This window comes from Mus musculus, chromosome 2 (assembly GCF_000001635.26).
Source record: "Mus musculus strain C57BL/6J chromosome 2, GRCm38.p6 C57BL/6J".
NCBI lineage: Eukaryota > Metazoa > Chordata > Mammalia > Rodentia > Muridae > Mus > Mus musculus.
Window position 1 is genome coordinate 143,144,403 of NC_000068.7, and position 8,754 is coordinate 143,153,156.

General features: G+C 41.8%; 1 pseudogene; it reads right to left on the reverse strand.

Moving 5' to 3' along the window:
• Gm14082 (predicted gene 14082) lies at positions 6,383–7,253 on the reverse strand (annotated as a pseudogene).

An 8,754-nucleotide genomic window follows, 5' to 3' on the forward strand; every position in this document is an offset into this window, starting at 1 on the left:
CCTGTATTTCTTTAAGTGAGTTATTAAAGTACTTCTTGATGTCCTCTACCATCATCATGAGATATGCTTTTAAATCCGGTTCTAGCTTTTCAGGTGTGTTGGGGTGCCCTGGACTGGGTGAAGTGGGAGTGCTGGATTCTGATGATGGTGAGTCGTCTTTATTTCTGTTAGTAAGATTATTACGTTTACCTTTCGCCATCTGGTAATCTCTGGAGTTAGTTGTTATAGTTGTCTCTGTTTAGAGATTGTTCCTCTGGTGATTCTGTTACCCTCTATCAGCAGACCTGGGAGACTAGATCTCTCCTGTGAGTTTCAGTGGTCAGAGCACTCTCTGCAGGCAAGCTCCCCTCTTACCGGGAACTTGCACAGATATCTGGCATTCGGACCTCCCTCCTGGCCGAAGATGAAGGCCCAAAACAGGACCTGTCCCAGAAGCTCTGTGGCTCCTGCCTATCCCAGAAGCTGTTAGGTTCTGTAGTCCACACTCTCACCTGTGCAGACTACTTTCAGCGGAGTCCCGGAATCAAGATGGCTCCCGCCGATGCTGAGGGAAAGCCCTCCTGGGCCAGGCTGACACCTGTTCTCTGGCCGGGAAGGTGGCCAGATGTCTGGAGCCCCAAAAGGGGGCTGTCTCAGAAGCTCTGTGGCTCCCACCTGAATAGACACATTTCTATAGACTGTGATGGCTCATGGCTAATGTGTATAATTCTTCAAATTCTGTACCTGTGTTTTTTTAGCCATAGTTTTGTTTGTTTGTTTCAATTTACATGAGGCTAAGTAGAAAGCCTTATTTATGCTTGCCTAAGCAGTTCCCAGTTAATTCTGTATAGATTGCTAAGGTCATGGTGTGCTATATGTATTATATAACACAGTGGTTTTAATGTTGTGCCCTGTCTTGAGGAACTTAATCTTACAAACAGCCTTGACTTCATTCTGAATGAAACCTCAGGTGGGATAGCCCTGTTCCTTATTGGATGCATAAACAATAGCATCTGTCTAAAACAACCCATGAAACACAGACTGATTAATAACTTATTCCTAAAAGAAAAAAAAAGCTACAACCATATAAATTTGTCAAAGTAAGTCAGAACCTTATGAATTTGTGTGTGTATTGTATCAAAATCCTGAGAGAAGCCAGGCCAGAAAATGTACAAAACACACCAAACTGAGGAAAGGGTATAGCACCCTTACCTGAACCCCATAAAGAGGTGGGATTCTAACACTGCTATAATGATACCACCTACCAGTGTGTCTATTAAGAAGCCTACAGACACAGAACTCCCTGCTGTCCCCAAGAGCTCCAGCTCAACTACCCACAAGAGTTGACACAGCCTGTTCAGATCCTCATGCATATGGTTCTCCATTCATCTGTCGGGATATGATCCTGCCCTTTGTCTCTGCATCCCCCATAGTCCCTTACCTCCCTTCTGTACCTGGAGTCTGAGCCTGTGGCTTGAACTCTGCTGAGCATCTCTAACTCTATCTAGTTATTCCCTAAGATTAGATAGATAGATAGATAGATAGATAGATAGATAGATAGATAGATGATAGATAGATACATAGATACATAGATAAATACATAGATACATAGCTAGCTAGATATTTGCTATCTGTATGTAATGTGTGAGCTAAGAGTTAATATCAGTAGTTAACACTGGAAGAAGAAGAACTCAGTTTTCCCACTGTCAAGGGAATCAGGAATATTTGGGAAATTTCAGTCAACCAAACTGACGCACACTGTGAATTTATTATTATTCATTACACTATACTTTAGGAAGGTACGAACATGTTCATATACATTTCTAATAAAGAATAATCATGTCAGAGATGAATGATAAATATCTACCTCCTTGCACATCAGAAGGGGCAGCTATGAAATGTGGGAGTCTCAGGCACAATAGAACCCTAGCTGCCCACAGCAGCAACCTGACTGTAATCCAAACAACCATACTCCCCACTTTCCCTTCTTCCCTCCCTCTCTTGTTCTCTCCCTCCCTCTGTCCTTCCTTCTTTCCATCCCTCCCTCCCCTCCCTGATGGTTTACTTTTGGATCTTTTGTTTAAACTATGCCTGTCTAGTCCCAGTAAGGATCAGTGCTGGTAGGAAGGGAAACTGCAGAGGTTCTCTGCTTTGTGAACTTCCTCTCAAGCCACAGCATTTAGCCGAGCTCTGTGTGATGGTGGCAAAAGGTACAACTGCAGCTCCGTCAGGTTAACTTCCACAAAAGTCATGTTATTTAGTAAGGTATAAGTAACAAAGCATGCACACAACTATAACCACAGTTGTTTAAAATTTGAGCAAAGGTGACGTATTTCATGGAAGAGTATTTTATCTTTGGTATGGTTTAAAATTCCCCACGTGGTCTGTGTTAGCTGATTCTATGTCAACTTGACACAGGCTGGAGTCAATTTTGAAGAGGAAACCTTTAACTGAGAAAGTTCCTCCACCAGATTGGCCTCTGTGTGCTTTCCTGAATACTGGTTGATGTATGGGGGCTTAGCTCACTGTGGTTGGTGCCATTTCTGGGCTAGTGGTCCTGGATGCTATAAGAAAGCAGTCTGAGCAAGGCAGGAGAAGTAATCTAGCAAGCACCACTCCTCTGTGGCCTTTGCTTCAGCTCTTGCCTCCAGCTTCCTGCACTATTTGAGTTCCTTCCCTGACTTCTCAAAATTATGTAATGTTATCTTCAAGTATAAGACAAACTAAACCCTTCTCTCCTTAAGTTGCTTTTGACTACGGTTTTATTAAGCAATAGAAACCCTAACTAAAACAAGCTCCTATATGGTAAAGGAGAAGCACAGATGGATATTTGGTCAGATTAGTACTGCTTTCAAATTCTAACACACACCCTGCTCCCTGTGTCTGTGGCGCATTACAGAAACTAATCTGTTCTAAGCCATACACAGTTCATGATTCTGATTGGTCATTCAGTAAGGAAGCACATTTTGCAGTTTGAACTTTTCATTAGGAGACAAACAACGCTGTGTTATAAACCAGGCTTTGGGTTAGATAATGCTGCCGAACTATAGTTACTACTGATGTTCTGAGCATGTTTAAGAAAGGCTGGGCTGAGCTATTGTGTTCACTAGGTTGGTAAATTATAGCATTTTGACTCACAATACCTTTAACTTGCACTGTGCTATTGGGTAAAATCCTGGTTGTGGTTCTTGTGAGTGTAAGGCTTTGCAAGCATGAAGGGCTTTTGCTGGCTGTGCACGGAGAGCGGCATCTCTAAAGTCTTACTTTGGAATGCCACATTTGCAGTTCTTTTCCACCACTAAGACTCCTTCTGGAGCCTCAGTAAAGTCTCTCTTGAGTCATTATAAGACTTTCTAGTTCATAGACGCCCCTGCCCCTGCCTTCTGCTTACACTGCCATCTCAGTTACGATCTTGAAATCAACGTTGCTTAGGTGCCCTCCTTCTTTCTAGAATATTTGGAGGCATCAGTGTCATAGAGTTGAAGGTCCACCAATGCCTGGCTCTAACAGGTTCTCCTGGCTTCCACCAATCTCTAAGTCCTTTTGAGCATGTCAGTTACCAATTCTATTACCTTACTGACAGTTTCTTATGTGTATGTGTTGGGTGTGTGTGTGTGTGTGTGTGTGTGTGTGTGTGTGTGTGTGTGTGATATTTCTTCTCAGCCCAGAAAATCTAGTTTTTATCTTTTTAATTCTCTAAGTTTCAGATAAAAGTATATATCACACAACAGATTCTATACCATATCTGAGAGTATTGAGATACCTAAGAAGTACTGGTGACTGTTGGTAACTCCTACCCTTATGGAGTTCCCTCTCATTTCAGTTAAGTACTGCCCAACTACTCAGCCCCAGAGATCTCTGTGTTTTTATTCCTCATAATCATCCTTGGAATAGACTAATGATTGTCTGCTCTTCTTGTGAAGCCAATGCCCCAACCTGACTCTCACCTGCCTGACCCTCATCAGTCTTGTCTTAGATTTAGTATCTCAAGCCTGGACAACATCCACACCTCTTGTCTGGTCATCCGGATTCCTTTCTTGCCCTACTGTTGTCAGTTTGTGATATCATTATTTTGTTCCTAAAACCCTCAGGTGCTTCCCACTTCTCTTGCTTTCTCACCTGGGAACCCCCATCTCCTCCCCACTAGTGTCCTTCCTCCTGAGGTCCTTTCTGAGCCCTTGGCAAGCTCCTCTGTAAGGAGCTTGTGCCAGTGGCTGCTCACTGACATCCATCTCAGGTTGGATGCTTGTGAGCACTAGCAGGATGGGGCTTGATCTTGGTCACTACTCCATTTTAGTAAATGTAACTGTTAATGGCAGAAGATGCACTTAATCCTCGAGAGACTTGAGGTTCCAGGGAAGGCGGAGGTTTGGTGGAGGGAGCACCATCTGAGAGGCAAGGGGGAAGAGGAATGGGATGAGGAACTGTTGGAAAGGGGACAGAGAAGGGGGACAATGACTAAAATATATGTAAATAAAATACTTTTTAAAATGCTGAAAAAAAGAAAAATGAGCCACACATGAGGGAATGACTGAAAATTAAATGGGCATATAGTTGTCTCCTGATTTTTCAACGTATGTCAAAATGCAGGATAAAAGTGCCATTATTTTGCTTCCATGATGCTGATCTGATATTGGCTTTGTTCTTTCCAAGAACAATCTACATTTATCTTTAATATACTTATCTTGACTTACAGAAAGGAGTTCTGTGTTCTAGCCCAGGACCTGTCCCTCATGACCATCTCTAATCCTGATCAGGTCCTATAAGCGACCATCCAAGCTGCCTGACTTAATAAAGGGTTTAATTGGTGCTAACAGGTGTAGTTCAGCCATTTACAGAAAATAATTGCGTGCTATGGAGGAGGCCTTAGAGAGATCAGCCTTCTGAAGGGTGTGAGTGTTACAAAAGGATATCTTATGTCCTTCAAGCTTATTCCAATACTCAGTTCAATTAAATTCTGCATTAGAAAATGAAGATCTGACTCAGAGGCCTTGTGTCAGTCTGTATTTCCACTGGAGGGAGCAGTGGGACCCTACTTGGAAATTTTGATTTAAAAGACATTTACTTAAAAACGTCATATGAACTAAATCATGATTTATTTTATTTTACTGCATTATTTTTCACACACACACACACACACACACACACACACACACACACACACACACACACACACACCAGCCCCGTGCTGAATTAATATTTCTGCCCTTCTTAAAGAGCTTCTAACTATAGCTGTTTTCTGACTAAATTCTTATCCCTAAGAGGAAGAGAAATGCTTCCCAGGTTGAATGGTTTTGCTTGTTTCTTTAACAAACCTAAATGCCATTCATCGCCCCAAGATCTCAAACATTTGAATGGCATCTAAGTTACTAGGTGGAAAGTCCTCCATTGGAAGCAGAGCAAAGTGGGCACAATAGACTGCTCAGGGCAGACCAAGCACATCCATGTTTCACCCTTCTGCTAGCAGAAGACAAAGGCTCTTGATGTATCATTTGGATTTGCAAACTATGCTCAAAGTACTTTGTTCTCTTGATTCTATGTTGCTTGCCTAGTTCTTTTCTCTGGATGTGAAAGGAACACAAACAAAAGAGGTGTCTTTTCTGTATATTATTATGCACATCTAAAAAGTGAAGAGTGCTGATTTTTAGTAGCCAAAAAGAAGCTGGAGAGCTCTGTTCAGGGACTGTCTTCTCTTTCTCGGGGTTTCTGTTAGGACTTTTATGAGAACTAGAGATGCTTTATACATAAAAAGGAGATATAACCAGACTTCCAAATCACATTTCAATTATTTTAACCATCAACTAGAGTTTCTTTCTTTTCCCTCTTCACATCTTCTTCCACTTAGAAAATAAGCAAATAATTAGGCCACGAGAATTAGAAAAGATATGAGATCCACAAGGCTGCAAATCCCAGCACTACTGCAAAGTTAAATGCCCCAAAGCAGATATTTTATGTGGCTTTCTTTTAAGTCTCATGCTGTCTTGGAGACAGTAGCTTTATCTCTAAAACAATTTGAGGCATATGGGGAGTTTTGATCGTATTATGTTTCAATTCATTCCATTGTTTCTCTAAATCCAAATTAGTGTGTTTGTGCTAAATCTTATAATGTGACTTTAGCCTGTTATAAAAACACTAATGCAATGATAACATTTATTTGAGAAAATTTAATGTTAAATTTAGGCATTCACCAGTAAGCAGATAGGTACCATGGCTGTTGTGTCAATGGTGCTAGATATCTTGGTGCTGGAAGATTCCAAGCTCAGTCATTGGTTGTCTTAAAGCCACCATCTATATTCAATCTCTTTAAAATCCATTTTGACTATGGGCTTTAAACACCTTCTCCACCAGAATGCCTTGCATCCATTCTTCTATTATTTTTTCTTTCAATCTTTTTTTAAAAACTAATTTTGTAATTATATTCATGTACAGAAAACTTAACAGTATACATTTAACCCAGTTTAGTGGCAAGTTCTTTAGCCTTTCCCTTTTCCAGCTTGGCAATACAAGCCACAGACTTAGGACCCAGGAATTGCTTCCCTAGTGGCAACGGATCTCATCCTATCTGTCACTGTAATTGGTCCTAATAGCTTCTACCAGCTTAGCCAGAGCACCCTTGTCTTCCAAGTTAACCTGTGTGAAGAAGACATGCTATAGTGGTGCATATCTTCCTATGGACCAGGTGCCCCAGCCTGTCCTTTCACTTGATGATCAGCAGGAGACCCTCATCTTTTGACATCAGACAGGTAGGAAACCACCAGCTCAATGGGTCTATGACATGGACAATCACACCAGCTGAGCCTCCTTGTTCTCCACTAAAGTGGTGACTGTTTTGACCCCTGCTCGAAGGACGGATAATCTCATAGTTGAGACGTCCCCTTGGCCACCAGCTTTCTTCTCAGCATGGGACTTCACTTCTTCTCTTGCTTTGTCTCTGACCATTACTTGGGAGCAAGCTTAAGCAGCTGTGTAGCTGTTTGCCTGTCCAGGGCCTGGGTGAACTGGTTAATGGCAGGAGTTACTTTGATCCGCTGGCAGAGAATGGCCCTTTGCCACTGCAGCCTGATGTAATGGGACCATTTGTTGAAGCATGTGAGATATCTTTTGGGCTGGATGTCCTTCCAATGGTGATGCTCTTGGGTATTTTCTCAACCAAAGGACTAACCACCTTTCTGGCTTCCTGCTTTTTCACAACAGCGGTTGGCGCAGGACCACTGTCTTCCCATCTTCCCCTTGGCCTTCTGACCTTTGGACTCCATGATGGGCTGGAGGAGAAAGCTACTTTAATATTTCTATTGGGATGCCTGGTTCCAACCTCAACTTCACCCAAACCCGACAGAGACAGAGAGAGAGAGAGAGAGAGAGAGAGAGAGAGAGAGAGAGAGAGAGAGAGAGAGAGAGAGAGAGAGAGAGAGAGAGAGAGAAGATCCAGGAATGACCATCTTTTTTCCCCATCCAATCTTGCTTTGTAATGGATGCTTCTCATTTCAGTGAAGGATAAGTCGCTCTTCTCTTACTCTACTTTCTCTCATGTTGCACTCCTAATCTATCAGAAAGGTCCTCCAGCTTCGACCACTAAACAGAGTGCAGAGTCCCACATCTATTCACACTCTAATGTGAATCACCATCATCTCTCCCCGGGGTTATTGTACCCGGCGGCCTCCTGATCCTAATACAACAGCCAAACCAATCATGAAAAATATAAACCAAGTCTGCGTGGGAACATAATTTATATTTAACTTGATTAAATAAGTGGGAATTAGTCATCTGAGTCATATATTAACCACATATTATAAGTTACAAGAAAATAAAAAATGGTTTCCAAGATGGACATATGTTCTTTTATTTGGTCAGCCTTTATTTGAGTCTTATAGTTCCCATCATTTCATTCTGTTCCTCACGCTTGGGATTTTCAGGAATCATCTTGTTTATTTGGATTTTCAGTCTGGTAAGGGTGCTGATTACATAGTGAGAAGGCATTGTGGTGTTATGTTCTATATCTTGTATTGAATGACCTTGACACTCTTCTCTCAAACTTATTTGCTGTTGTATATTTCCTTTATTCTAGTACATAGGTAAATCCTTTGGCCATTTGTTATTGAGTTATAAAAATGATTTTAATCTGTAGATTTAAGGCTTTTGTCAGTTATACTATTTACAAATAGTGTCTCAATCTCTGTATTGAGGTTCATGATACAGAAGGTTTTTTTTTTTTTTGATGAAGTTAAGTCTATCCAGTTTGTGTGTGTGTGTGTTATGCTAGTAAATGTTCAACCGACATAAAGATTTTTCCTAGTTTTCTTTTCTTTTTTTAAAAATTAGGTATTTTCTTCATTTACGTTTCCAATGCTACCCCAAAAGTCCCCCAGACCCTCCTCCCCCACTCCCCGACCCCTCCACTCCCACTTCTTGGCCCTGGCATTCCCCTGTACTGAGGCATATAAAGTTTGCAAGGCCAATAGGCCTCTCTTTCCATTGATGGCCAACTAGGCCATCTTCTGATACATATACAGCTAGAGACATGAGTTCCAGGGGGTACTGGTTAGTTCATATTATTGTTCCACCTATAGGGTTGCAGATCCCTTTAGCTCTTTGGATACTTTCTCTAGCTCCTCCACTGGGGGCCCTGTGATCCATCCAATGGCTGACTGTGAGCATCCACTTCTGTGTTTGCTAGGCCCCGGCATAGCCTCACAAGAGACAGCTATATCAGGGTCCTTTCAGCAAAATCTTGCTAGTGTATGCAATGATGTCAGCATTTGGAGGCTGATTATGGGA